This window comes from Cimex lectularius, unplaced genomic scaffold, assembly GCF_000648675.2.
Source record: "Cimex lectularius strain Harlan isolate CLEC.00 unplaced genomic scaffold, Clec_2.1 scaffold31, whole genome shotgun sequence".
In the NCBI taxonomy this organism is placed as follows: domain Eukaryota; kingdom Metazoa; phylum Arthropoda; class Insecta; order Hemiptera; family Cimicidae; genus Cimex; species Cimex lectularius.
The window spans coordinates 2,024,053-2,030,596 of NW_019392645.1; positions in this window are offsets into that span (position 1 = coordinate 2,024,053).

Below are 6,544 nucleotides of genomic sequence, written 5' to 3' on the forward strand. Positions count from 1 at the left end.
TTATCCCCAGGTATAAATACCAAACTGACAGATAGGTAATAACTTCGAAATATATACACAAGAAAGACAGAAAACTACATTAAAGAAATAACATGACTTTACAATTTATCGGCTCCTGGCAGAACGGAGTTTTTACATGGGTACAACATGGATATGTTTTTGGGCAGATAAACAAGTTTTTTTTGCATTGCATGGGCTAGGTTAGTTTAAGTCGATTTAGGTATAGAGTAAAATTTATGTTAAGGTAAGATAAAATTAAGAATAGCTAAGTTAGGGACGAGTTAGTTTAGGATAAGTATAGGTTAAAGAAAGAGAAGGGTTAAAGACAAGTTATGTTTGATTTTTATAATCTAATCTCATTTCTCACAATCCTGCTTATTTTTTTTTATCTAGGTCAAAAACAAAATCGTCAGGTATATAATCGCCTTGAAATATATGCACAAGAAAGTCAGACAACTACATACTAACAAAAAAAGAACTAAATTACTCAATTAATTTATATTTTCGTCTCCTAGACAAAAAACCCGGACCGTATTTGATTTTTTTTTACATTCGTTTGGTTGGGTTGGGGTAGGCCGTGTTAGAATTGCTAGATTAGGAAGGCATAGGGTAGGTTAGGGTTAATGTTTATGTATATAATTTTTAATACGAGATTGCTTATTATTTTTTTTAACCCTAGGTAAAGAAAGGTAAATAGTCATATTTAAAAAAAATCTTAATATAAATACACAACTAAGGAAGAAAAGCCCCATAAAAAAGTATCTAAATTACTTTTAAAAAATGTTTCTCGGCTCCTATAGTCCATTGGCAAAAACGCTCTGGCATCTTTTTTAAACGTGGATATTTTTATTAGGGTGGATTTTAATAAAACAAATTTTTACAAATAGTTTTCCATTGTTTACGTTGCTTGGTTAAGTAGAGTTTAGGCTTAGGTCAAGTTAGGTTTAATGTTAGTGTTTAAGATTGATATTCACCCAAGTTCTTTCCTCACCCTACTTTCTCAAGAAACGTCCGATTAATGTACAAACCTACATATCTTCTATACGTCTAGATTGTGATTTTATTAAAAATTTATTTTTATTGAGTCTGAAAGCCACTTGACCTACTAATTTAAAAAAAAGAAAGTTAGAACGTCTAATAAATGAACTGAGACTATGCCATTTCTTAGTGCCTAAGAAAAGAGATAAAACATAGCATCGTTAAACAAAACAAAAACTTTTTGGTACAATGGAACCATTCGACCATATATGTATAAAACCATCGACTTATGTAACAGGAAAATAAAATTTAAAATATCCATACTTTACAAAATTGTCTACTACCAGCCTATGAGATTTTCCGTTTTCCTCCTTAGGGATCTTCGAAAAACTATTCCCAAGAGATTTCAAGTTTTAAAATAAAAATAAGTCCAATTAGTTTCATATCAAAACTTAATTGCGAGAAGGAAAAAATTGTGTTTCAAGAACGGCGAGCGACTTGTTTCTAGCTGATGCAATATAAGTCGAGGCTTCGCCACTATTCTAAGTTCTCCGTTTTAATTCAAAAAACGATTAAATTTATAATGTTATTCGAACAATTTAGTCGAAAAAAATACGCAGAAAACAGTATAGGATTTTATAAAATACTTGGGAAGTTGTTCATTTCATACTTATTTTTCTCACTTATAACGACGGATAATCTAAACCTTGTTTATACAGCCTGAAGGATGAGAGATTAAGATTTCCAACTGTTGTAATAACGTTGAATTTGGATCAAATCCAAAGGAGCTATGAATTTTTTAATGGAACACCAGACATAAGCGGGAAAAAATTTCCATCGGCTATAATTCAGCTCCAAAAATTTATATTTTTTCTTCGCTCTAAAAGTTTAGATCATGCTTTTTTAAATACACGAGTTGTTTTTCAAAAAGAACCGACCTACAGTTGCATAGCAAATCCGAGTTTGTTTTTTATTGAAATACAATGGATGCATAATTTTGTGACCGAGCGATGAAGAAAAATTATATTTAAATATTTTTTAACCAAGAAACTAAGTTTAAATTCATGTTCTACACCATAAAATACCCTGAATACAAATTTTTGGAAACTCAAAATTTTTGCTTGGATTTTTTGCGTGCTTGGATTTTTTCATAATCCACTAAAATGATATCTTTTAATCAAGCCCGTAGAACCACAGTAAACCTTGTAAAAATTGAGAGCTATACAGCCTTCAAATAATGGCATAAACTGAACCTTCCTAAATAAGCTAAATTCGGACACATAAAATAAAACATTTGGAGTTTTTTTTTTCATCCTTATTTTTCTAACTTTTAATGGCCCATACTCTAAACCATGTTGACATAGACTGAAAGAAGAGAGATTAAGCTTTATAACAGTGGTAATGGCCTTGAATTTGGATAAAATACAGAGGAGTTATGTATTTTTTTTAAAATGGAACAATGGACATCGTCAAGAAAAAACGCCCTCTAGGATCTAATCTAGGAGCTAATCCAACCAAAAAAAGATAGAATTATATTTGCAATAAAAATTCGTACCTATGGGCTTTAAAGGGTGCTTAAAATAAATTCCATTTTTGAAATAATTCATTTTGGCGTGGTTTACTCAAAGCGCCCAATCTTTGTTACTTTATTTCATTCAGTACGACTCTGCTTATTATTTTCTTATCCTAGGTAAAATAACAAATCACATGGTATGTAATAACCGTGTGTTAAATATCATAAACCATAATTTGTTTTTTTGCTAGATAGATAATTTTTGTATGCAATGGTTTGTGTTAGGAATGATAGGGTAAGGGCTGGTTAGGTTAGGTGAGGTTAGAAATGGTTAGGTTATGAGGGGTTAGGGAAGTATTGGGTCTGATGATTGTTTTTAGAAAATAGCAAAAATAGTCATAATTTTGAAACACCTCTACCGATTTAAAAAAAAAAAAAAAAAAAGCTTGAAAGTCAGTTAGAACTTCACACACAACAGCACAAACGTAAAAAATCGGAACCGTAGTTATGAAACCATTTGAAAAGCTTTTTATTGCTTTTATTTCAACCTTATTTTTCTCAATTCTAATGACAAATGATCTAAACCTTATTGACATTGGCTAAAAGAAGAAATATTCAGCTTATAAAAACGTTGAATTTGGATTAAATCCAGAGGTGTTATAAATTTTTAAGTGGAACTGGACATCGGGTAGAAAATTCTAATTCAGCCTCATATCATAAAATATCATCTTTTTGTTTGCTGAATAAATTCTCAGTTAAAAGCATTAAAGTATATTTAAAACTAATCCGAATTGGTTTTTTGGCCTGCTTTACTGAAAGCATCTTCGCTTTTTGTAACTTTTTATACATCAAATCTAATTTAATACGATCCTGCATATTAGTTTCTTACCGTAGGTTGAAACGCTTCGATGTAGTAACACCAAAAAAAATTAATGAATATCGTTGACCTTCACCAACCACTCAAGATGGCAAAAATACAAATTACAGGTACATCACTCAACTCTTTCAACCTTATTTTCCATCTAATAAGATCATGGTTATTATTTTTTTAATCCTGAATAAAGCAAGCAATTCGGCTGATGTATATTAACATATGCACAACTAAGAAAGAAAGACCATATTAAAAAAATCATATATATGTATATATATAAAACTTATTTTAATTACTTAAATATTTTATCTCGGCTCTAAGGCCTCCTGGCAATAACCCAAGGGTCATGTCTCATATTATGAACATGGATATATGTATATATATTTTTGGGTGGATACACATGTGTTTTTTCCATTGCACGAGCTGGCTTAAATTAGGGTAGTAATGGTTAGGTTAGGTAGGGTTAGTTTAGTTAAGGGTTAGGTTAGGTACGGTTAAGGTTAGGTTATGGTTAGGGCTAAGGTTAGGAACTCGTTGGCTTTTTATATATCTAATTTAATACGATGGTGCTTATTATTTTTTTAAATCCCAAGTAAAAAACAAATAATAATGTAACTTTGTAATATATGCCCAAGAAAGTCAGAAAATTGCATTAAAAGAACGAGCTAGGTTTCGAGGATCTCATGGAAAGAAAGAAAACTTGGGCAAGAGTCTACAATTATTTTTAACGTGGATATGGTTGTTGGGCCGTATTTTATCAACAAAAAGTTTACAAATATCTAGGTTTAAGTTAAGTTTACGTAAGGGTAAGGGACGGTTGGGTTATTTTAGAAATGACTAGGATAGGAAGGTCTAGAGTTAGGTTAGGGTTTGGGCTAAGGTTAGAGACGGGTTAGTTTTTTCTTTAACTATCTTATATTTACTCAGAATACTTTGAGTTTAAACCAATTAACAATTATGTTCCCACAATGAATTACGTATTTAATGTTTTTGGTTGTTCCTCTGGGGGGGGCTCGTAGGCGGTTCGATTCTTACCACCTGGATTAAAAAAATGCACAACTCAATAAATTTCATTGTACATGGTTAGTAGATGATTGATTCCGTATGGATATGAGGTTGGGCATTTGATTCGGCGAACTGGAACAAGAGGAACGGATTTGCGGTATGGCATCGGGTGACTCAATCGCGGAATCTTCCGTCTGAGAGACGTCTGGAATTTCCTCTCTGGAAGTCATAAGAAGATGGGTACAGACGGCGTTTTCTCCTTTAATTAATCGCGTGTGACCTGTACCGAATTCGCCGAATCGATCCGTTCTAGAAAAATCTAGTTGATAATCCTTTGTTAACAGATTTATTAAAAAAAAAAGGGACCCCGGGAGAAATTTACGTTTTGTATACGAAAGGGCCAAATGACAGGATCGTTGAGGATTCGCTCCCCCCCGAATGGTGACATTCTATCCTTGTGTAGTTAGAGCCGAGTTAATTGGGGAAAATACAGTATTCCCATGAGCCTGGGATGTGGGCGTAGAAAGAGGAATCAGTGATGCATGTTTCGGTTTTTATGTCCATGACGTCAAAAGAGCTTTTATATGTAATTAACTCATGAAAAATAATATTACTGACCTGTTTTCTGTCTTAGAAATATTATGTTTTTATGGAGGGTGCTCTTATTGTCCATTCTTTTCGACCTGTATTACATTAAACGCGTGGGATTTCTACTTGGGGTTTGATGGGCATCAGGATGAAGGTTCATCGAGGGTAGGCAGACCAAAATTCCATCGATGTTTAAAGCCTGACTTGTAAGAATTGCACCGAGACGATTGACAGGCGTTATCTGCCGTTTGATTGATTTTGTCTCAGGATGGAATTGCACTATGATGTCATGAGGACATCTGGTCTCGTTTCCAAACGAAAGATGGCACAGATTTGACACTGGACGGCTGTTACGTCAATGCGGATTGCTCCGAGCTCCCAGGTTTTTCCAAGTGAAAGGCTTCAAAAGATCGACATTTGCAAGCCATAATTACAGGCCCCCATGGGGTAATTATTGCCCCGGATGGAAGTCCTACGTAAGAGTGGGGAGTTCTTGCATCAACTCTTTTCGACCGTCTCGATCGCTTTTCTTCAACGGCTTAACCTCGATTATGTAGTTTATGCCGATTTAAAACGACCTCGAATAATCTTGGCTGATGGTTTTTTTAAAAAGCCTAAAAGGGCCTGGAATTTAAAGGAGGGATGAAAGTGCAGCACAATGGATCCAAAAATAAGCATACTACCAACCCTTCATGACAAACTACGAAATGTCAATCACTAACACTCGGGTAATTAATCGAGTCTTTATTTGCTATCTTCCCTTTATGCTCATTCTGCTTCAAGAATCTGGATCTAGACTGGGATGCGTCCTGAGCCCTTTATTGTTCTCGCTCTTTATTGACTTTCCTCATTTATGGACTTTTGTACACCGAAGATCGGGATATTCTGGCCTGCAGCTAACTACACTAGAAGCTTCAAATTTTGTTGGATGGTTCCCCAACCCTTCTTAGCAAACTATGTGAAATTACTATAATTAATATCATGGATCGAGAAGTACAACTTAATTAATCAAGGCCTTAGGTTGTTGTTACCGTCTATGCTCATTCAGCTTCAGGTTGAATCTGGCATTAGACAAGGTTGCGTCATAAGACCTTTGTTGTTCACGTTATTTATTGACCTTCCTCATACTTCATTTTGGAATTCTCTGCTCTAGCCACATGTAGAATTAGGATTAAGATTGGGGCATGTTAGGTTAGGGTTATGGTTAACATTGGGACATGTTAAGATAGAGTTAGGGGTAAAATTAGGGACACGTTAGCAAAGGGTTAAGGATTAGCGATATATTTGGTTATGATTATAGTTAGGCTTAAAATGAAGAATGGTGATTGAGTAGGATACTAGGAAGGGGTTTGTTATTTCCCACTCTCTACAGCATCTTGGCTTACTGTACTTTCTCATGTTCTTTAGTTTAGTTTGATTGGCTCGATCCTTCTTTAAAGAAGTAGACCGACTATTTCAACCAAATCTGTATAGTACCCTAGGGCATTGGGCGGTTCCGTCGCATTCAAGGATAATATAGGTGGCAGTTTCATTCTCCTCGTTGCATAACCAAAAAAGAGGTCATCGTTGAACATACCAATGTTAGGTAG